This window comes from Camelina sativa, chromosome 2 (assembly GCF_030686135.1).
Source record: "Camelina sativa cultivar CO46 ecotype springtype chromosome 2, ASM3068613v1".
NCBI classification, from domain to species: Eukaryota; Viridiplantae; Streptophyta; class Magnoliopsida; order Brassicales; family Brassicaceae; genus Camelina; species Camelina sativa.
The window spans coordinates 22,894,277-22,916,790 of NC_141881.1; the positions used below are offsets into that span (position 1 = coordinate 22,894,277).

Here is a 22,514-nt window from a genome sequence, read left to right on the forward strand (position 1 = left end):
ATTTATTTTGGTCCACCTATTTTTTCTTACTAACATTTAAGTTTTTTTTTCCTTTTTCTTATCACAAATCTAGTAGTACTTCAACTGAGTATTTCTTTTTTTAAAATATTTTTTGAATAAAATCATGGTTGTTTGATAGTTTATAAATTGGGATTCGAATATTTTTATGCTATTTTAATTATAGTCAGTTACACTTGTATGAATTAATACTATATTATTATATCTTAGAATTGATTAGAAATGTTATAAATTCTAAAATGAGTTTTGATTTAGAATGGTATTTTTTTTCATTTAAAACATGAATGAACTTTGTCGAAATTGCATATTTGTCAAATGAAAAAAAAGAAAAAAAAAAAAAAAAGCAAAATGGAGAGGGTGGGGACAAGTATTATCTTCTTTCTGGCTAGCAAGACAAATGTTGAGGGATGACAAAAGTGGTTCTGTTTTTTGTTTTCCCCTCTCATCACTCACTAGTCACTACCATCTCTCTCCCTCTCTCTCCTTTTTATTGTTATTATTTTACCCTTCTTCTCCCACATATATTACGACCTCAAGGAAAATCAAGTGTGGACCATTTTCATCTCCATCTCACAAAATGGTTCATGCGCAAGTTTCAATATAAAAGAGAGAGAAGGAAATTGAAATAACTCCAAAACTCGCTTCTTCAGTTAATAAACATATATATATTGGGTTGATCGTTAGAATCCGGTCCAAAACTACTTCAGTATTGTCTCTCTAGCTCTTGCAATTTTCGTTCAATCATAGCTATAACCTAAGCTTTAGAAATATTCGAAATGATATGCATGTCTATTGTGAAGAACATGACTTGACTATAAGTTATTTGTTGGCCTTCTTATTGACAAGATGTACATCCAATTAAAACTGAACTTGATCGCCTAATGCTTGCTTTATTACCTAGTGGCCGGACCACTCAAAAGGAAAATATATGAAATGTTTCCCTAACAATGATAAATTCCGCATGAACAAATATAACTAAGTGATACAGTTTAACTGAAAATAGCATAATATTTTTAAAACTATGCGTTTGCATTTTGGTAATGTAAACCTATTATTAACCTACAAAAAGTAAATGTTCGAAGAATGTTGACAAAAATCAAAAAGAATGTTTGAGGAAAATAAGAAAATCTAGTGGAGAAGACCAGAAATTGAGAAAGCATATATAACAGACTTTAAGCTAGAGCTAGAAAGGCACGCCAATGTCACGGTCGATGGTGGAACTGGAACCAGATGTCAGATTGTTCATATTTACCAAATAATTTCGAAATTCAGGTAATAAGTGACTTAGTTTTTTTCAAATTAGGTGATTAAGGAAGTTAGGAAGTTACTGTGTCTTGCTCATGTCTTGTTTTTTTTTTTCCCAACATTTCTAATAAGACTTTTTTAGGTCTAATCATTGGACATGTTTTTGCATCATATTATTATTTCCTTACATTGCAGTTAGAGTTTACGTTTACAAAGTAAAAAATGAGTAACGTAACTAAACAACGGGAACAAACAATAAATTCTTAAATATAATTACTACAAAATTTAAAACTAATCATGATTTCAAATTGAAGATAGTAGAATACAAATTTATATAGAAAAAGGACTATGTATAAAACTAGTTAATTAGTATCCATAAGTTCGAAGAAAACATAAGCACGTTTCCATCGAAATTAAACAAATACAATAATGTTGTTACAAAAAGAATATTAGTTTTTAACCAAAGTAAAAGCCTAAAAGGTATGTGCAATAATGAACAATTTGACTAATGTAAACTAACTATAATTGATTATAATGAATTGTTACACAGTCCTACTTTTTTTTTTATATATAATCAACGGAGAATATTGGTATAGTCGTATAGAGATAAACTTTTATCAAATTGAATAATAATAATAGAAAACCTAATCACTGAGATCTGTCTATAAAGTAGATAAATAATTAATAGCATAATGTACTAATTTAATCAGATTATTATTAAGTATTCAGAAAAGATAAGGAGAAGGGAGGAGAGGGGGGTCACGTGCGCACGTGTCGTGATCAGTGAGTCGGTGCGTCACTTAGTCGTGAGGAAAGCGAACCGCACGAATCGCGGGACTGTGCTTTCTCCGCCGGTGTCACTCTTCACGTCCCCTCTGCCCTCTCTCACTAACTCAGTCATATTAGCCACGCGCCATCCATCTATCTTCTCACTCTCATACGTGTAAAACAATAAAATTATTGACTAAAACTAATTATAATGTATTAATGTTCATGCAAGCGAGCTGGTTAAGAGAAAGAAGCTTTCAATTTCTTGTAGTCATTCTGGTCGATGTTAATTATATAATTTGTGTAAAGTTCTAATGTTCGTGCTTTCACCATCATCCATGATCCATAGACCATAGACAACATTGTCAAAGAGTTGGTTTGATTGTGGCTAGTGGCTACGTTAAAACCAAAAGAAAAGAACTTTGGCGCGTGGAGAACGTCGAGAGTATGATAGAGGACACTGAAAACAACAGATGTGAGCATTAGTATATTTTTTTTGGTACGTGGAGAATCAAATCAACTAGGGCTCCGCATTGACCGGTTCAGGCCTGGATCTAACCTCTCCCACGACCGTATCTAACGTAGGTCCTACGTCGTATCTTATTGTGTGTGTTTTATGCAAAATTTCAGAAAGCAAAGTCTTAATTCTCAGACGGTCAGACAGAGACCTCGATCGTAAAAAAACAATTCTTAGACCCTCGTAATCCTATATATATAAATGACCCATTGTGAACTAATCCATTGCATTTGCATCTAATCGACGAATACCTAATTATTGTTTTATAAAGCCGCAATAATAGTAAACATCACTTTTGATTTCAATTATAGTGTTTTTATATAATCATGCTTTTTTCTCTAGATTACAAACTTTGATTTGTATTTTCTTTTTAGGTTGAATATATATAATAAAGTGAAAAGCGAGGAAGAACTAAGAATCAAATAACTAGAGAGGTAACCTAGTGGATCAATTAATCAACGGTAAATCATAATTAGAAACTAGCTAGAAGAAGTAACTTTTACTATTGTATTACCTATTACATAATTGTAAAACATTATGTTTGAAATTTTTTTAACAAAACATGAATATCTCTAAGAAAAAAGATTGAACTTTTTATTCTTATTTTTTCTCCTTAATTTATATTTTAAAATTTGGTTTATAGTCCAAATGCACCGTCTATGTGCTTTGTAGATTCTTTTGTAAAAGTGGTGAAAAATAATAAACTAAAGTATTCAAATATTGGAACAAATGGGTTGACGTGTAAATTAGATGCAAACGACTGAATAAGGGGTTTTTAATAAGTAAACAAGCAAGAAGAAAGACATGGTCATCGTATGAGAGATGCTCTGTGTTTATTACCAACAAGGCAACAACGCAGCTTTCTTTGGTGTAAGTGCATGATGTGAGTTCTTTTAGCTTTTTGCAAACAATTTTAAATAGAAAAGCAACACTTTTTTTTTTTTTTTTGATTCTAAATAAACAAACCATATCCTAATCCTTTAAATTTATCATGAATATTCATATATGTCGTTACACATTGCGTTTGGTGTATGTGTATGCTTATATATTATAGGAAGTTAGAGGATGAGATAGGCAAAAATGGGAAGAGTCACTGTCACGTCCGTTTTTAGCGGTGGTTAAGAGAGTGTAGAGCGTGCAATATAGAGTATCTCTGTGGGAACCAAACTCATAAAAAAGTACATACGAAGACAACTTCCAAGTTCCACTTTGTGTTTCTGTCTTGAGACAAAAATAAAAAGTGAAAATCTCTACACATTTACCCACTTTGCTTTTATTTTTTTGTTTGCAGCTTTTGTTTTTTGCTTTCTCATTATCCAATAAACCTGTAACTCAGAATATAAATTCATTTCGTTTACAATTCCATTACGTAGTTTCATCCCACATTTTTTTTTTTTTGCTTAAATCTTTAAGTTTCAGTTTACTTCTAAATTCAATGTTCGTATTGCCCAGCCTGTGTGGATATCTCATATAGTCATATCTGAATCAGCTTAAATGTTCGAATTCTTACCGATTAAGTTCGGTTTACATCTTATATAATGCGGTAATAAGATAGTGAGCTAAATATATAATTAAATGGGCCTTGGCCTATGTATCAATCCATATTTGCTTTTCTTATATAACTAGTTCCTATTATTTATCCCACATCGCTCTTGTAGGAAAGATACTTATTGTATATATAACGTTGAGGGAGCAACCTTGGTCACGACCTTACTTGAACAGGATCTGTTCTATAGGCTCGTACCTCTGTTTCCTTGATTTCTAAGGAGACAGGCCCTTAACCCTGGTTGATGAACCATGGCCGTGCGATCAGAGCGTGATTAACGGCCACGATCGGTCTTCGGACTTGTCCGGTGCTGCAGAGGATCGTTACTCGGCTCGGTTCTACCTTGCCGGGGTGGTCGCACGGCGGTCTGACAGGTTCCTCTTTTTTTTGGCCGAAAACGCTTTGCAACACATATGTCCAACGTCACCAAACTTTCCTGTGAATACTGATTTGAATATCTCAGCTACACAACCTTCAACACTAGAGAGTGATGACCAGCATTTTGTGATATCAACCGGAGAGCCAGGAAAAGAAAATCCAGGAACAATAGAGAGTTTAGATGTTGCAAGTGTAGGACCGCGAAAATCCAAATATGAGATAACGATTATAACACCTATGTAAAACGATAGAAGAAAGGAGTAGAAGTAGATTCTCGGAGGCGAGATACGATCTCTTTCCTTAACCCAAAGTAGCTCCCGCAGTGTGGCGGTTTAGTGAGTACATGGATCCCAGGATACAACCGAGACGAGACCGTGTCACAACACTTGACTACGGACTCAAACGAACGTTGGCGCAAACGATACACTCTTGACGATAACACTTACGTTTTTGTAGTGAGAGAAAGAGGAGTGAGAGAGAGTTGGATTTTTGTTTCAGAGTGTTTTGCTTCTCCGCAAGCGTAAAGATAATGAAACGAGAGAGCTATGTATTTATATGGAGAGGAGGATGAGATGCTCTCCACAAAATCTGGGCTCGTGGACTGATATCTCGGGAAGTTGAGGAGTGGAGAGATGCGATCGAAGTCTCACACGTTGGCGAGATCTCCGGAGCGACTTATTCTTCCGTTTGAGTTGATAAGGCTTCGACTTTGTTTGTTTTAAACACAACAAACTCGATTTGACTTTGCAAATAAAAATTTTGAATATTATAAACAACATACGTAACATGAAATGTAATATAAGTTGCAAATAAATTTACTCCAAAATATTAAACCAAGTCCGGTCCATGCAACGTAATTTCCTCATCCCATAATACTAGTTATAAGCTTTCAAGCTAACCACTTTGGAGATTAATTTCTCATTCATTATAACTTCGCTTTTGACATGTAACTACACTATGTTATAGTGCTCATTACAAGGAATCCAAAGAGTCCTTAAACCGGTCATTCCGATGACGGACGTCACCGGACAAGTCACCGGAAAGTTGGCTAAAGCCATGTTGTCAAAAGTGTAGTTCCAACAATCCCCCACATGAATAGAATTTACCCTAAACATAGGAAGATTTTACTGACTCAATAAAAAAAAAAAATAAAAGACTAGACTGACTAGACAGACTCGACTTTCAAGAGTGTATGCGAAAAATAACTGTGTCTGAGATAGTAGCATTTTTCAGCCTTGAACTACTCATTGTTAATATCTGTCGGATTTACTGGCCAGGAGGTGAACATGATGTCTTGAACCACCCGGATATTTATGTAAACCGAGACAACAGGTATAACCCAGCTTCTTTTTCTCGAAGAACCAAGTTCTCTATTGTGTTCGTTTTGGCCATGAACATGCCTGGATTTCATGAGTGAAGTTGGAGAATATAGCCTTACATTTTATTCTCCTAGAAACGGCCTCATTTCACACTCACTAGGTGATTCGCCATTAGCGTTTGTTTTAAGAAGTTTTCCTTTAGGAAATGCTCCACTGATATATCAAAGCTTATAGACTTGATCATTAAAAGCATTGCTTAACCTTTAAAGACACAGGAAGTACTGTTTTTCATCTTAGGAACTGGGCTGTGACTATTAGTCATACAGTACTCCAGATTGATTTTGTTTGATTTAGTTTTCCCTTTGAACCTAATTCTTGGGATCTCCAGTCATTTAGGTGGGGTTTCCATCAAACATCCTCTTAGATTGTAGGCTTTAGACCCATTCCTCTTGATGATTTTACAACTTGATCTCTAGCTAGCCCTTTAGTAAAGGGGTCCGCAAGATTAAAAACTGTATTTATGTAGTCTACTGTAATTACACCAGTAGTGATCAAGTTTCTAATGGTCTTATGACGTCTTCTAATATGACGGTTCTTGCCATTGTAGTGAGTATTGTGTGCTCGGGCAATAGCCGATTGGCTATCGCAGTGTACACGTAATGCCGGCACAGGTTTTTCCCACATCGGAATATCTTCCAAAAAATTACGAAGCCAGTCTGCTTCTTCTGCGGCTTTATCTAAAGCTATAAACTCCGACTCCATGGTTGATCCAGCCGTTAGAGTCTGTTTCGCAGATTTCCATGATACTGCTGCACCTCCTAAAGTAAAGACATATCCACTTGTGGATTTTGAGTTTTTGGAATCAGCTATCCAATTGGCGTCACTGTACCCTTCTAAAACTGCTGGTTCTTTACCATAGTGCAGCCCATAAGTTTTTGTGTATCTTATGTAATTTAATACTCTTCTTATGGCTTGCCAGTGTTTATGACCTGGATTACTGGTGTAACGACTTAGAACGTTGACTGCGTGCGCGAGATCGGGTCTTGTACAATTTGATAAGTACATGAGACTTCCGATCACCCTAGCATACTCTATCTGTGACACCGCTTCACCCGTGTTTTTGGTCAAGTGAAGTTCATGATCTACAGGAGTTTTTGCTTTTCCTTTTGAGTAGTTTTTAAACCGCTCAAATATATTTTCAGCATAATGTGCCTGTGACAGAATAATTCCGTCAGCGGTTCTAGTGATTTTAATCCCTAGAATGACATCCGCTAAACCCATATCTTTCATGTCAAATTGACCATGAAGCATATTTTTGGTTTGTTGGATTATGTTTTTATTGCTACCAATGATGAGCATGTCATCAACGTACAAACATAACAAAACATACCCACTAGGAGTAGTTTTAATGTATATGCACTTATCACATTCATTTATCTTGAAACCATTTGACATCATTACATTGTCAAATTTTTCATGCCATTGTTTTGGAGCTTGTTTAAGTCCATACAACGACTTCACCAGTCTACAGACTTTATTTTCTTGTCCTGGAGCAACAAACCCTTCGGGTTGTTTCATATAAATTTCCTCTTCTAAATCACCATTTAGAAAGGCGGTTTTTACATCCATTTGATGGATTTCCAGGTCTCTTAACGCTGCAATCCCGATTAGCATTCTGATTGATGTTATTCTCGTTACAGGAGAATAGGTGTCAAAAAAATCCAGACCTTCTTTTTGTCGGAATCCTTGCACCACAAGTCTAGCTTTGTACTTATCAATAGAGCCATCGGTTTTTAATTTTGTTCTGAAGATCCATTTACACCCTAGTGGTTTAAACCCTTCAGGTAGTTCAACTATCTCCCATGTATGATTTTGCATAATGGAGTTGATCTCACTATTAACGGCTTCCTTCCATAGAGGAGCGTTGGGTGTAGTCATGGCTTCATTATATGTTCTTGGTTCGTTCTCTGCAAGAAGAACCATCAAGAAATCTTCACCGTAAGTTTTTCCCTGGCGAGATCGTTTGGTACGTCTAGGTTCTTTTTCTACTTGTTTTACCGAGGTACCAGAGGTACTGGCCTCATTAGTAGTGGTGATTGCATCTCTCTCTTCCCAAGTGCGTTTCAGATTTTGTGTATCCTTACACGGGAAAATATTTTCAAAGAAAGACGCATTTCTTGATTCCATTATTGTATTAACATGAATATTCGGAATATCTGATTTGTGAACCAGAAACCGATAAGCACTACTGCTGTGTGCATATCCAATAAAAATACAATCAACGGTTTTAGGTCCGACGGTAACCTTCTTTGGAGGTGGCACTGCGACTTTAGCGAGGCACCCCCACACTTTTAGGTATTTGTACGATGGTACATTTCCTTTCCAAAGTTGATAAGGCTTATCGCCGGTTGTTTTGTGCGGTATTTTATTCAGAATGAGGTTTGTGGTAAGCAAAGCTTCCCCCCCACAGATTCTGTGGTAACCCCGATTCCTGCAACATTGCATTCATCATTTCTTTCAGAGTTCGGTTTTTTTGTTCCGCAACTCCGTTAGATTTCGGTGAATAGGGAGCAGTAGTTTGATGTATAATACCATTTTCTTGACAAAAGTCATTAAAAGGTCCATCATACTCGCCTCCTCTATCACTTCTTACTACCTTGATAGTTTTTGAGAGTTGATTTTCAACTTCGGTTTTATATTCTTTGAATTTCTCCAAGACCTCGTCTTTACTACGTAACAAGTAAACGTAGCAATATTTTGTACAATCATCTATGAAAGTAACAAAATACTTTTTACCGCCTCTAGATTGTACGTATTTTAAATCGCACAAATCTGTGTGTATTAATTCTAGAGGTTGGGTTGCTCTTTCAACACGAGGTGATGGTGTTTTTGTGAGTTTCGCTTGAACGCATACTTCACATTTTTCTTTGCTTATTTTGCATTTGGGGATTAGGTTCAAATTAATTAATCTTTGCATAGATTTATAATTCACATGTCCTAATCGTTCATGCCATAAATTAGAAGACTCAACCAAATAAGCAACTGAATTTTTATTCATGGAATTGTTTGAAACAGAAGTAGAAGCTACATCATTTTTCTTAAGGATTGTTGCAACACACAGCTTAACAAGTCCTCCCTTAACAAAACCTTTGCCAATAAAGACACCATTCTTCCTCAGAGTCATCTGATCGGACGCAAGGTTAGCAGCAAAGCCATGCTTGCTCAATAGGGTCCCAGAGACTAGATTCTTCCTCATGTCTGGAACATGCTTCACGTTGTGGAGCGTGACGGCCATTCCGGAAGTCATCTTCAAGACCACTTTTTCGGTTCCAACGATCTTGGAGTGAGACACATTGCCCATCATCAGATTCTCACCAGACTTGGATTTCTGATAAGTGCTGAACATGTCTCTGTGAATGCAGATGTGGGTAGTGGCTCCAGTGTCGTACCACCACTACTTTGGGTTAAGACTGTAGGACCGCGAAAATCCAAATATGAGATAACGATTATAACACCTATGTAAAAAGATAGAAGAAAGGAGTAGAAGTAGATTCTCGGAGGCGAGATACGATCTCTTTCCTTAACCCAAAGTAGCTCCCGCAGTGTGGCGGTTTAGTGAGTACATGGATCCCAGGATACAACCGAGACGAGACCGTGTCACAACACTTGACTACGGACTCAAACGAACGTTGGCGCAAACGATACACTCTTGACGATAACACTTACGTTTTTGTAGTGAGAGAAAGAGGAGTGAGAGAGAGTTGGATTTTTGTTTCAGAGTGTTTTGCTTCTCCGCAAGCGTAAAGATAATGAAACGAGAGAGCTATGTATTTATATGGAGAGGAGGATGAGATGCTCTCCACAAAATCTGGGCTCGTGGACTGATATCTCGGGAAGTTGAGGAGTGGAGAGATGCGATCGAAGTCTCACACGTTGGCGAGATCTCCGGAGCGACTTATTCTTCCGTTTGAGTTGATAAGGCTTCGACTTTGTTTGTTTTAAACACAACAAACTCGATTTGACTTTGCAAATAAAAATTTTGAATATTATAAGCAACATACGTAACATGAAATGTAATATAAGTTGCAAATAAATTTACTCCAAAATATTAAACCAAGTCTGGTCCATGCAACGTAATTTCCTCATCCCATAATACTAGTTATAAGCTTTCAAGCTAACCACTTTGGAGATTAATTTCTCATTCATTATAACTTCGCTTTTGACATGTAACTACACTATGTTATAGTGCTCATTACAAGGAATCCAAAGAGTCCTTAAACCGGTCATTCCGATGACGGACGTCACCGGACAAGTCACCGGAAAGTTGGCTAAAGCCATGTTGTCAAAAGTGTAGTTCCAACAGCAAGTCTGGGAGCAGCTGCGTTGATGCGAGAGCAACCATCCTTGAGAAGAGGAGGGAAGAAAGGATTCAGTGGAAACATTTTTGGCCAACACTTTGCATCGATTTCGGTAAACGCCTTGCAGCATGTTGGTCCAACGTTTTCAAACTTACCGGTTAAAGCAGATTTTAAAATTTCGATTTCGCAACCTTGAATGTTAAGGAGCGATGACCAGCATTTTGCTAGATCTATTGGGGAGCCAGGAGGAGAAAAGCCAGGAATGGTAGGGAGTTGAGCCAGCCCCGGCTTTACTAAAGGAGTGGCACACAAAGTTATAATTAGAATCGTGGAGAGAAGAGTTTGCATCTTATCTTCCATGGTGATTATTGATTCCTTTTTATTTTCTGTAGAGGAGAAAGATTAATTTGATTGATTGAGATGGTTTGGTGATCCTAAGAAACAAACAATTTATAGAGTAACTCATATATGGTAAATTTATTACGAGAAAGTTACATTTTCATATTTGTTGACTCGTTTGTTACTTATATATGACAAACGTTGAATTGAAAAGATGGAACTGTTTACACTTTCACAAACTGATACCTAATTCATGTTTTAGGCAAATAAATTTCTGTTTGGACTTTTAACGTTTTACTGAATCAGTTATTTATTCAGTGACTTAAATCTGTTGTATTTTTTCTTTTCTAACAGCAAAGTAAAGTGGACTTACAACCGCAGGCATAATGAAGACCCGACCTCTGCATCTCGACTTGGAAATTGGATTGATAAGACCATTCGGAATAAGCTGCTCCTCCTTTTGAACTCCAGTAACCACCGTTATGAAGACATCCTAGCTCTCTGGTTTTCCACTAGAACGTAAAGCTGTCGTCTTGTTTTTAACATTACTAAAGTCAATCATGTTACACTTGCTGTAAAGAACAGATTTTTTTGATGAATAAAATTTTACATTCATTAAAAAAAAAGTGGACTTATTTGATTGTCACAGAAAATGAAAAGCTGAAACATTCATCAATAATTAAACGTTTTAAAAGCATTGATTAATAATATCAGATGATTATTGCTTCCGTAAATAAGACCATTCTGGTACAATCATCAAACACCTGAAGGACAAACAATCTAAAACCAATAGTACTAGACTACTAGTAGTAGGAGCAGGACCCCAAACAGCCGAATAAACAAGAGAATTAAAATTTAGCATCTCTTTGATGAGTTTTGTGAAATATAGCTGTATGACTTTTAGCAAAGTTTCACATTTCAAAGTTTCAATAGATATACAATCAATAATATGTATCAGATAGAGAAGAAAATAGTCTTTCAAAAGATCCCAAAGATGAATGACCAAACCTACGATGCAAAAACCAAATTTGTTTTTCTGGACATGGTACTTCTGCAACATTGGCACCACTAGTATGAAAATAGTCTAGATACTATAAACCACGCCCAATGATCTCGTTGGAATGAAGTTCTGGTAAGTTTGTAACAAAACAGAAAAAAGAAGAGCTTAGTGAAGCAAATAAGTTGGGAATGGGTTTTACAAATAAACAAGTGGGCCTTGGTCATCACCTACTATTACAAGGGAACTCACATTACAAGAGTAGAAACATCCCACATCGCTCATCTAGGAAAAACAGTTATTTGTATATATAACGTTGAGAGAGCAACGTTGGTCACGACCTTACTTGAACAGGATCTGTTCTATAGGCTCGTACCTCTGTTTCCTTATTTCTAAAGAGACAGGCCCTTAACCCTGGTTGATGAACCATGACCGTACGATCAGAGCGTGATTAACGGCTACGATCTGTCCTCGGACGCATCCGGTGCTGTAGAGGATCGTTACTCGGCTTGGTTCTACCTTGCCGAGGTGGTCGCACGGCGGTCTGACAGGTTCCTTTTTTATTTCAACACTCATGGTTTGTTTTGCTTTTTGTTCCACGCCATATGATCATCCTAGAAAAAGGTTAAGCAGCAAACCTCATCAACCTAGAGAATAATCGTCTTGATTTCTTAGGTGGATATGTCATATGTTTTAAGAGAATAATATTCTTTGTTAAATGTTAATGAAGATGTCTTCAAGATACAGAGCAAACGAGACGTCCAAAACTGAAAAGATAATAAAGATGCCATTAGGGCGAACTAGAATTTATTTCTTAATATTGTGTAGATAACAAAACGTAGAATAACCACTACATGTGATGTGAACAATATTTTCCCTGACTTGGTTAGAATAAACAAACTTTTCTTGAATATTAGAACTAGAAGCTATTATAAGCCTAATTTAATTATAGCTCTGATATCACATGTTCGCATTTGACCAAATCTTGTGATAACATTGAGATTAAAATATAGTCTTGAAGCTGAAGAAATATGCAGTAAAGCATCGGCACAAATTCATTATGTATCCCATCAAAGAAACAGTATAACTATCTTTATTTCAGCTGCTACAACCATAAACAGTTTAGCCACAATAACAACATTTGTTGCAGTTTTCTTCATTGACATTGAGGCTTTTTATTCCATGTCAATAGTGTAGTACCGTAGTAGCAAACAGAGTAACAACGACTAGAATTCTTGAGAGACTCTGATTGCGATGGTTTTGTTATCAAAAGAAACAAACAATTTACAGAGTAACTAAGGCTGAACGTATACGCTGTACAACTTATTATTACAAGAGTTTCAATTTAAGATTCGTCTGTTATATTAACCTAAGTAACAAAACCATAATGGACTTTATTTTAAATGAATAAGCCTATTTTTTTGGGTTAAATTAGCCCATTTATTGTTTTTTCTTATTGTATTGAATCCCACATCGAGAAGCTGATGAAGAAACTGAGTTATGTATATATGGCCACAAAGCAATGAAGATCACGACCTTACTTGAACAGGATCTATCGTATATGTTCTGTTTCCTTGATTTCTAAGGAGACAGGCCCTTAAAACCTGGTTGATGAACCATGACCGTGCGACCAGAGCGTGATTGACGGCCACGACAGTCTTTGGACGCATCTGGTGCTGTAGAGGATCGTTACTCGGCTCGGTTACCTTTCTTATTGGGGTGCATGCATAAGTTGTCGGGGTGGTCTCACGGCGGTCTGACAGGTCCCCTTTTTTATTTAACTGTTACGTATAGTTTGTTCATTGCTATAGCTTCGATGTTCCTTTCAGTTACTCAAACTTGTGAGCTTTTGCAAAAAAAAGATGGTTTTAAGATAGATGAAAGTTGTAAGATTATGCTAGAAACTTGAAATCAAAAATATTACTGTAAATGATAAAAACTTCTAACAACCAAATCATACACGTGAATGAATATCTTCCATGACGTATTTGAATAGAGCAAAACTCTTGAATATTGCAAGTAGAAGCTGTAATATATAAGCCTAATGTAAAACAATTTTAATGATGTTTCTTTTAGCAGCTTCAGTGATGCGATTACATTCATTCTTGAGAAGAGGAGGGACGAACGGATTTAGCGGAAACATTTGTAGCCAACATTTCGCAGGTAGTAAAGTTAGCTCTAAGTTTTCAGATATCTCATTTGTTTTTCTTTAAATTAATATTAGTCTTAATATAATTTTTTAAAATTATTATTAGTCTTAATCTTAATACTAGGTTTTAGAGATCTTTAAACATAATTTTTAATTTTTATTATCAGTCTTAATGCTAGTTTTCAGAGATCCTTAAACTTTTTTTTATTTTATTTGAAAGAAAGATATTTATTTAAATGTTGAGAATTATGTAAATCTTGTTTACGACAAATAAACTAGACATTCTAACTCCAAGGAGATTATAACATGTCGTAGATTTCAAGGTTAAGTTGCAGTTTAGCCAAACAAGCAATGGTAAATGAGTTGAGTACATGTGGAAGGGAGGGGTATATAACCACAAGAGTTTTACATGGAGCTGGCTCAATGAAGCCTAGTGAGCTCCTCCACCATTCTAAGCAATTCTTCAATTGGAACACCAATGTATATGGAAATATCCTCCTTCTTTTCCCGGCTCAGATCCAAGAACGACTCAATTAGATTCCCATCAATGATGTTACTACTAGCATGCATCACATTCTCTTTCCTCTTTGTGCCATAGTAGAATGTAGTGTGAAAGACATTTTCGCTCCTCTCCCAAAGCAGAATGACCTCCACAAATTGTAGCTCAGACCGCCAATACCGTCAATTCGCACTCATTCTACGCTGCATCTTCTTAAGGAAGGCAAACTGCTTTCTAGGCAGTGAAGCAATAACTCCAACCATCCCACTGCTAGTGCTAAAGATACTGGTAGGTACTCGACCACTTTATGCGTCTAACAACACCCTTCCATGGCAGAATCTATTCACAGTCGAGTATCTGAATCGCAATAATTTTATTTATACATATTGATTCCAAATGAAGTCATCTATATATACATTATTAAAGTATATTTTTGAAAAATATTTTGGAGTTCTAAACTATTTACATGCATGCCATTGTCTTTAAAAAATTAAAAATTAAAAACTAAAAAAATATATATTACAAAACCAAAACTCACAGCCGAGATTTGCTATATTCCTTTCTCACAAATCTCTAACTTCCCTCTTGGAAATAACCTAACAACTAATCAATAAATACTCTACATACAATTTTTTTTTTCCAAAATAACTAATTATCACAACCAATATTTGCGTAATTACTCTCCGTAATATCTCTAACTAAGCTGATTTTAGAAACAACCTAATTACGATTCACATGTAATTACTCTAGGTATTCAATTTCAAAATTCCATCTCAAAGATCTCCCCCTCCAATATCTGTACAAAATCAAAATAAAAAAACAAAGTAAAATGCGTAATAATATGTAATTCCTAGCTTCCCCTATCTATTAATAGAGAAGCATTTTGTGAAAAAGCTGACGTATCACCGCTAGAGAACTCGAGACACATTTTTAATAATTTGTTTTTATTAGTTAATATTATTTGCAAATTACACCATTATATATTTCATTAAAAAGTAAATTAAAAAAATTTCTTATTTTCCAAATTAAATGACGTCCACCTCTTTTTGTAACATATTTTTATAAATATTTCAAAAATAACTTATAAAATCTAATGTCTAATTTAATAAGTAAAAATACTCATATCTTTACATTAAAATACCAAAAATACATTCTTTAAAATACAAAAATAATTATATTTTTATACTTCTTAGTATTTTATATATAACTATAACTTATTATTTAATATTAATATTTAACAATTATGTAATATAAATTGCTATGGAATTTTTTTAATAAAACAGAAGAAATGATTAATTAAAGAACAAATTCAGTTTGTTGTTTTATGAAGAAGTATCTTTACTATATTAATTTGGAAGTACACAATATTAAATATAGTCTATATCATTACAAATTAACCTAATTTTATTTTCATTAAAAGTATTAATGTTTAATCAGATTTACAACCAATTGTAATAATTATTCAAATAACCAAATAAGAAAAATAATTTTTCTTAACACATTTATGATATATTGGATTGAACCCTAAATCTTTTTCCAAAAAACCATTTAACATACCGTTATTAAAATCATTTTTCATAAGTAAACCATAATTATAATTTTCTAACAAAATTTGGATTTATAATCATTATTAATTAAATTATACTTATTACACACTATTTCCTTACAAATGAGAGAAGATTTGTGGATTTGTATTTAGAGATGGTGGAGAATTTGACTTTCAATTTTGATCAGAGAAAAATAGTTTATTGGTAAATTCTAATTTTCAAGTTAATTTGATATTTTTATAGAATATGATAAATATTTAACATATAAAAAAAATTTTACCGAAAGTGCTCTAATGTTTTTTTTTTAAATAAATATATTTCACATATTTATAGCAGACCACATGTTAGATGTAATGAGTTATATAATAAAATGAGTTATTATCTTTATAACGGATGACATGCTAAATATAAAATATGAAGATTATATGATTATGCTGTTTAAAAACTAATAAAAATATCAAAAACTAATTTAAGATATAAAAAATATACATAATTTTTGTATAAAATAAAGTTCAACCCGAGCAATAGTACGGGTACTGATCTAGTAATATATTGCGGAACGGAATAAACAGAACAATGCAGAACAGAATAAACAGTTTTTAAGGAATGAAAAGAAAATCTGCAGAGAAAAAACAAAATAGTAAATGGTAACCAAACAACATTTAGTTGGGATGTTTAAGTTTTACCAATAAAATATACATAAGTAATTTAAATTAATGTTTATTTACATACATTTTAATTGATGTGATCATGTTAAGAGTATTTTTGGTGACTTTTAACTTTAAAGCTTCCCTAAAATATTGGTTCAATCTACAGCGAACAAGAGAAGTTTGAGACTTGAAAGATCATACATTCAAAGGCTTAATAGTTCCGTGGGTCTATGAGAAACAATAAAGTTAAAGAGCTGATGAATATGTCAGCAAGAAATACGCACCATAAAGAACCATTGATTACTGTAAGAGTATAATCTATGTGGGACGAGATCAACTTACATATTGTACGTCTTTTGTTACTTCAACATTGCTCCATATTGACAATTCATTCCATAGCGTAATCTGTTGAACTCTCCGGTTTAGACTTACATGAAATCTCCGGTTTAAGGAAATCACCTTTCTATATCTTTTGTTTAGTTGCTTTCTCCTACGTGGCAGATCAATAAAGTTTTGATGGGCTTTACAAATAAACAAGCGGCGGCCCAAATTCTGCTGAAAAAGACCCATGATAGATTTTTCCCTTACATAGTTGACGTCTCACATCCCACATCGGTCTCAAAACTCAGGAACAGTGAGATAGTATAAATGATGACCTACGAGCTGAGCTTAAGATTCACGGAGCCGAAAATGCTTTGCAACACTTACGTCCAATATCACTAAACTTTCTAGTGAATACCGATTTGAATATTTCAGCCACACAACCTTCGACACTAGAGAGTGATGACCAGCATTTTGTGATATCAACCAGAGAACCAGGAAGAGAAAATCCAGGAACAATAAAGAGTTTAGATGTTGCAAGTGAGGGAGCAGCTGCGTTGATGCGAGAACAATCATCCTTGAGAAGAGGAGGGAAGAAAGAATTCAATGGAAACATTTTGGCCAACACTTTGCATCTATTTCGGTAAACGCCTTGCAGCATGTCCGTCCAACATTTTCAAACTTGCCAGTAAAGGCAGATTTGAAGATTTCAGTTTCGCAACCTCGAATTCTGAGAAGGGACGACCCTAGTAATGCAGATGACACAGGGGAAACGATTAGCACCGAGTCGAAAATTTATAAATCGGCAGTTGAACCAGATAACCATTCGGTTTAAGATTTAGATCAATCGAAACTCTGGTTTAGTTGCTTTCTCTTACGTAACAGATCAATAATATTGAGCAATAAAATTATGATGGGCTTACAAAAAAACAAGTTATGGCCCATATCTGCTAAATAAGCCTAAGAAGTCTTTTCTTAACTGAACTGTGACATCCCACATCGGTTACAAGAGTCAGGAACAGTAAGTGAACTGGAGTATAAATAAAGAAGCAAGAGCTGGCTACTGAGATTCACGGAGCCGTGCAGTGAAGGCAAAGCGAACTATTCTTTCGCCTTTTACTAAAGAATACCGTGTCTTCTCTGCATTTAAGCGGCATACGCCTATTTTTGGAAAGGGTTTGTTTACAAAAGTAAACCCTCCATCAAACCATGAGTTTAAAAATTGGATGTTATTAGTAGTTTAGTACTTGGTTGTTTTAGTGACTCATCTGCAAAAAGTCTTTCAGCCAAGAAGAAAGATAAAAGAAGCCTTGTAAAAAAACTAGTAAGTTAACGTGGATATTTCGTTTTTTTTTTGGTAAGAAGAAAACAACATACGAATATAGATTATAAAATTATCAAAAATATAACTATAAATATCTTATTATATAAAGTTAAGTTTTGAAAGTTAGTATTCTGACATGTGTCAAGTTATTAATCTCAGATTTTGACATATGTAAAAATAAAATATTTTGTTATAAAAAATATTAATGTAACAAAATAATTATCAAAAATTATAAAAATTATAAAAAATTATAAAGTTTTTTTTAAATGATTATAAGAAGATTATATATATATATCATGAAATCCGAAATTATAATATTATTTACTTATTTTTAATTTTAAGTTATTAATTCTACAAAAAAAATAGAAAAAGGGATTAAGGAAAATATACAGTTAATTATTAATTCTAAATTTTGTGAATACTCACTTCTATGCAAACATAAATCTTCTTATATTTAAATAATTTATTAAAAAACATTGCTTTCAACTTTGTTTAATTGAGACATTTTTATAATGAGAAGGTAAATTTTTCTTATTTTTTAAAACCAAATTTTCTCCTACTTTTTCCTTTTTCAGTTGGGAATATGTAAAATTAATATGTTGACCCCAAAAAAGATTAATATATGCGTCTTCTTTTCCAAATAATGTATTTTAAAATTTATTGTAGTATTTTCAGATTGTTTTATTTAATTTATATTTTCATCTTAAAATTATTTAGGATTCATATATTACCGTGCTTATAATTTTTTATTGTTTCTTTAATTATGTCAAATTAATTTTCTTCTAATTTTTTAACCTTGATTAGTTGGTCATAAACCCTTTTTTTTTTTTTTTGCAAACATAATTGTTACCATTATTCATTCATTCCCAAAGGGAGATAACGAATAGAAGCGCATCAACCTAATGGATGGATAAAATATACTAATCAAACACAAGCTTACAACAAATATGAATTGATAGATTGGAAAAACATAAATCGTTTTTGATAGATGCATAGGAGCTCAAAGACTGTGACATCCTGGTTTGCAGAAAAGTCTAAAATAATTGATTTGGCTACATCACCAAAATGCACTTATTTTTTCAGTTATGGTCCTGAGAGAACTTCATGATAGGTGACCTTCCTAGAAGTGATTGTCAAAACTGTGTGAGTGAGGACAAAACACATGAAAATATCATTTGTTGATTTGTAAGATCGCTAAACAAGTTCTTAAAGCCTCCTAGACATAACAAACCGGCCATCGAATATGGATGGGTCTACGGGCCGGGAATAGATGTAGGGCCCATTTAGGAAGGTGGGTCCATAGACTGAGAGTGAACATGGGCTCACTAAGCAAGGTGGCGGTTGAGGCGTTACAGAGACAGATGATACATCATGGTGTGTCAAAAGACACTTCCACGAATACATTGAGAAATTTAACATTAGTTACTATCAAAAGATTTTGTGACGTTAGAGTTTTACTTTCATTGGTTGTTGGAGCAAGCTATTTTGAGATAGCAAAAAGACGTGAACATGTTCTCTTCACACAAGAGGAGGGCAGAACCGAGGTTCTTTCTATGGTGGAGAAGGTTGGACAAAAAGTTATTTCCCCAAAGAAGGAAGGTGGACACAAGGTTATCTCCCCAAGGGAGGAAGGCAGAGCCAAGGTTCTCTCCATGGTGGAGGAGGTTGGGTGTAAGGTTCCCTCCATAAGGGATAAGGGCGGAGCTGAGGTTTTCTCCTTGGTAGTCATACATTATTGTGATGATAGGAAAAACGGCTTTTTCATACCCCGACAATAGTCCTGTGTTGAATTCATACATTTGACTATTGATCTGGCCTAAACATACATTATGTTTATAAATATTTGAATTCCGTACCCCAACTTCGAAATCAATACTCCAAGTATAATTGTTGTGCCATAACATACAAAAATGTGTTTATCGACTAACTCTGTTAAGCTTCCGTTTAACCGTTCTGACGTGGATTCCACGTGTGCGCAGCGATTCAAACGACGTCGTTTTGGCTAAACAAAGAAACTAAAATTTCGACCAAAACGACGTCGTTTTGGTCAATTTCTCTCACAAAATCTCTCTTCCTCTATCCCGAAACTTTCTCACGGCAGAGGAACCCTAAAATTTGGGCGTTTTCAATTTCGAGTCGATTTGAAAGAGCTGCCTAAACACTTATTTTGGGCTGCCTAAACTACTTCAGATCAGACTCAAAAATTAAAAATGCCCAAATTCTAGGGTTCCTACCTGCGAGAGAGAGTTTCGGGAGAGAGGAAGAGAGATTTTGTGAGAGAAATAAAAAACGACGTCTTTTTGGTCAAAATTTTAGTTTCTCTGTTTAGTCAAAACGACGTCGTTTGGATCGCTGCGCACACGTGGAATCCACGTCAGAACGGTTAAACAGAAGCTTAACAGAGTTAGTCGATAAACACGTTTTTGTATGTTATGGCACAACAATTATACTTGGGTTATTGATTTCAAAGTTGGGGTACGGAATTCAAATATTCATAAACATAATGTATGTTTAGGCCAGATCAATAGTCAAATATATGAATTCAACACAGGGCTATTGTCGGGGTATGAAAAAGCCGTTTTTCCTTGTGATGATACATTATTGATACCTATAATTTATTTTATATTACATAATTACAAAATATATTTTTATTCAAAATATTTTTTGAGCTAATAATTTTAGTAATTAAAAAACTATGTAGAAGTGAAGTAAATAGTTGGCTTAATGTATTTATATAGATATTTTCTAGGTGGGTGATAAAAATATATTTGTAACATAGAGTATATATTTAGGTGTAAAAAATACACTTTTAATGGTAACATACATAAAATATTTATAAATAGATATAAATCAGTGTATTAAAAAAAATTATAAATAAATTTTAATATAATTTATAAAACTTTGATGTGCGGATCCTCATCTAGTAAATATATATTTTAGAAACAACTACAAATTCAAAGAGTTCGGTGTTTAAAATAATAAATGCACGCTGACCCTGAAAAATATGGGGCCCAAGCAAAACAAAATAATATAATGGGGTGTAATGGATAAATTTTAGAAATAAAGACCAAATATTGAAATTTCAGAGAAATGGGTAGGGCCATTGCAAGTTTGCAACAATGTTCGTTTTACACGGTTACACTCTTATTTGTTATTTCCATTATTGACACCGAACTCTTTGAATTTGAAGAGTCGGAAGCTTAAACCCATCGAGTTCGTCTTATTATAGTTTTTTTTGAACTCAATGCTGCTTCACTTCATGCTTTCTCTATCTGATTTTGATACATTCTCGGATTTTCAATTCCTCATGGAGTAATTTCAGTTTATCCGCTTCAATTATAGACACGTTTGTTTATCCGCTTCAATTCCTCGTGGAGTAATTTCTTTAGCAGTTAGGATGTGAGTACTAAAGAATCGTTTTTTTTTTTTTTCTTGTTAAAGTTTCATCGATTTGAGAATACAAATATAGCTGCTACATCTACCAATCTGATTTCACGACTATCAAGCCATGTGTAAGTAAAATTGGAGAATTTTTGCTATTGTTGCATTTATCCGTACGTCCGGAAGCACATGTTACTACTCTTCACTAATTTTGTTATCTTGGTGGAAAAATTTGGTTATTAGTTTGCTGCTCTCTAGAACGCATATCACTTAATTGTTTGATCTGATCTGAAATGCGATCGATCTGGATGCAGGTAATTGTTAAATCCAACACGTTTGTTTTCGGTTTTACAGAACCCTGTGCCGGCATGAAAACGTAATTGTCTTTACTTCTGCATGGTTGCCATCACCAGCTCAGTGTCTTGCACCTGAAGGTAAGAATAAATTGATTTCCAAGACTTAATAAGTTTTGGTTTATTAGAGTTTTTGTTCAAATAACCATCACTAACTTACTGATGGTTGTTATTGTTGCTGTTATTGTAATTTCATGTTATCTATTCACTAAACTCAGCATATATATGGCTCTATGCATCTATTGATATCCTTACTTAGATGAAACACTACAAAGTTAGAGCTATGGCTGATATAGTTATCAATCATCGTGTTGGGACAACGAGAGAGGACATGGTGGAATGTATGACTTATGATGGAATTTTCTTACCGTGGCCGTGACGTAATCTTACCGGAGGACTGGTGAGTGATGATTATATTACATGTTTTATTGATTGGTATCATTATGTTCTGACAGCTAGAAAGTTTTCCACTAAAACAGTGTAACCGAAACACGAGTTCCAAATCACACTCACCATTTTGTTAGGAAAAGATATAATCGAGTGGCTTCGTAGGCTGCGCAACACTGTCTAGCGATTTTAAAAGCTGAATCTAACTTAAACGCAGCCATTGTTGGTGAGAAACTGTGTATGCAACTCGGAGACGGCTCTTGGTCTCCTTCGGTAGGGACTGGACTCTTGCAACAAGTGGCCATCGCTATGCCGTCTGGCACAAGTAATCTTGATGTGTCTATCTAGCTTCCTGATCAAAGCTTCCTATCGATGTTAAAGGTTCTGGTCTTCAGAGTCTAGTATTATATGTAACTCA

The 22,514-nt window shown here is 34.5% G+C and overlaps 1 protein-coding gene, 3 non-coding genes and 2 pseudogenes across 4 annotated transcripts in view; 4 read left to right on the plus strand and 2 right to left on the minus strand.

The window, feature by feature from the left end:
* The window catches only part of LOC147949055 (uncharacterized), an 82,355-nt gene that overhangs the window by 16,274 nt on the left and 43,567 nt on the right, over nucleotides 1-22,514 (minus strand). The gene's annotated exons all lie outside the window — the stretch shown is intronic.
* On the plus strand, nucleotides 4,253-4,471 carry LOC147949056 (small nucleolar RNA U3). Its single transcript, XR_015585816.1, has one exon. It is a non-coding gene; the product is annotated as a small nucleolar RNA U3 (small nucleolar RNA).
* Nucleotides 11,822-12,039, plus strand: LOC147949057 (small nucleolar RNA U3). Its single transcript, XR_015585829.1, has one exon. It is a non-coding gene; the product is annotated as a small nucleolar RNA U3 (small nucleolar RNA).
* On the plus strand, nucleotides 13,017-13,251 carry LOC147949058 (small nucleolar RNA U3; annotated as a pseudogene).
* LOC147949059 (uncharacterized) lies at nucleotides 13,527-22,401 on the minus strand (annotated as a pseudogene).
* On the plus strand, nucleotides 17,728-17,843 carry LOC147949060 (U5 spliceosomal RNA). Its single transcript, XR_015585771.1, has one exon. It is a non-coding gene; the product is annotated as a U5 spliceosomal RNA (small nuclear RNA).